Raw genomic sequence first — 2,533 nt, 5'->3', positions numbered from 1 at the left:
GTAAGACTAGAGGGAAAGCAGATAGTAAACTACACCCACCGCCAACTCTTGGGCTATTCTTTTACTAACGAATAGCGGGATTGACCGTCACATTATAACGCCTCCACGGCTGAAAGGGGCGAGCAGGTTTGGTGTGACGGGGATTCGAACCCGCGACCCTCCGATTGCGAGTCGAGCGCCCTAACCACCTGGCCATGCCGGGCCTAATTAGAATTATATGCTTTGTTCACAATGGGCTATCTGTGTTCTCCCTACTACAGGTATAGAAACTAGATTTTCAGCGTTATAAGACCTCGGACTTACTGCTTGACCATCGGAGAGTTAACTGTATATATTAAGGTTTTTATATATTTATTTTATTATATACATGATTATGTATTCTTCACTACGTATATGCGAAACATCAAAGTGGTGTGATTTCATAAGCGTAAAATGGAGTTCAAATTTTTCTAAATATTCGCGGCTTCCAATTAATTAACTCATGGAATAGAGATGATCGTGTTGTCAAGACAAGTCTAATTTTACCTTCCGATTCAATCAACACTAGAAAAAATATATATATACAGATATTCCTGTTAGACAAGGATAGAACTAAAACATAGTCGAAGGTTGACTATTACAGACGTGGATAAATATGTGATGATAACATGTGTCTGAAAACGTATTTGTTTTAGAGCAAAGCCGCATTGGCTATCTGCTGTATCCACCGCGGGGAATCGAACCCCGAATTCTAGCACTGTAGGTCCGTAAGCTGACGGCTGACCCCCTGGAGGATAGTGAGAATGTGTGAAGCCGACAAGGTCTACACTCATATCAAAATTAAGAAAGTTCGCATTAAAACTGCTCAAGTCAATCTGGCATTTTAAGAACAGTGTTTCGATTCATAGGGTAAATTACTATAGCGATAAAAATATATATCTACATAATTGAATTGAATGAATTAAAACAAAATGATGTGGAAATCTAGGGCATAAAAAGATAATTCAGTAGGTAATGCATGCATGATAATTAAGCCTCATCTTGCTTAACATTAAAATACAGTTAAAGCTTGTAATTTCATAAGTTTGTTTGTTTTGAATTTCTCGCAAAGCTACAAGAGGGCTATCTGCGCTAATTTGGCAGTGCAAGACTAAAAGGAAGGCAGCTAGTCATCACCACCCACCTCCAACTCTTGGGCTACTATTTTACCAACGAATAGTGGGATTGACCGTCACATTATAACGCCCCCACGGCTGAAAGAGCGAGCATGTTTGGTGGGACGGGGATTCAAACCCGCGACCCTCAGATTGCGAGTCGAGCGCTCTAACCACCTGGCCATGCCGGACCAATTTTATAAGAAGTAATGTTACTGAATTATATTGATTCAATACAGTTGATACAGGCTTGTATTGAATTAACAGGATCCGGAACGAGAACTTCTGAAAACGCAAGTTTTAAGTATATGTTGTAACTGTCAATAAGACTAAGCTATGCAAAACTAGAAATTAAACTGGCCATCAGTACAGCTGATTAAATATACTTTTCTTACGTATGTGCCTATAAAGATTAGAATGCATTGTTTTATCAGTTAGGTACTTACGTTGTTATCGACATTTTCGGCCGTAATCCCAATATATGTGCATTTCCAGTAATCCATACTTTTTTTGAAACTGAGTCACTTTGCTTAACAAATATCCAAGGTATGGAACTATTCTAACATGGTTCCTCAATTAAATTTGGCTAAAAGTCGCGGCTTTGTAATCATTTCAAATTCAACACTGACAATTCATCTTTTATTGTTACATATGCCACTAGTGATGATGTAATATAATACTTTTTTTACAACATTCACACAAATGTATTCACTTCAATCATAAGGAATTGCACGTTTTACTTCTCATCTCTTCGCATCTACGTTATTTAGGTTTCCGTTTCGGTAGCAACTAGTTATGCCTTTCACGCACGTATTATTAGTATTTTCTGGGTAAATGAGAGGTATCAGAGATGTGGTTTAGTTTATCTGTAAATATATATATATATATATATATTATTAATCAGTTTTGAGGGTTTGTTTGTTTTGGGCTATCTGCTTTGTCCACCGCAGGGAATCGAACCCCGGTTTTTATAGATTTACCGCTGTCCCGCCGGGAGATGGGTTTGAGAGTGGAAATAATTTACGTAGATTTACAAAACAAGTTTGTATAAAAACCTAAATATTAATAATGCTGTAATTGGAAACATGTCCCTCCCAACGCAGCTGTATATTAACAAAATGTAGGCTAAATTAAAATATACACACCTACAAATAATATAATGAATAAAAAATTAGAAAGTTATCTATGTGGGATAAAGTAATATACGAAATACAGGGGTGGCGGGTATAAGAGGCTTAGCATTTCCAAATAAACAATCCTTCACGAGGCATTATTCTAACCATCTAAAAAATATATAATATTTGTGGAGGGGGAGACGGAGAGATAGAAAGAGAGTTTATGCGAGCCGCTGAGGAAGGTTCTTTCATTTAGGAGCACGAACTGATTCCAATTGTGCAACA

The sequence above is a fragment of the Limulus polyphemus genome, unplaced genomic scaffold, assembly GCF_000517525.1.
Source record: "Limulus polyphemus unplaced genomic scaffold, Limulus_polyphemus-2.1.2 Scaffold4384, whole genome shotgun sequence".
Lineage (NCBI taxonomy): Eukaryota > Metazoa > Arthropoda > Merostomata > Xiphosura > Limulidae > Limulus > Limulus polyphemus.
This window is presented reverse-complemented; position numbering follows the sequence as displayed.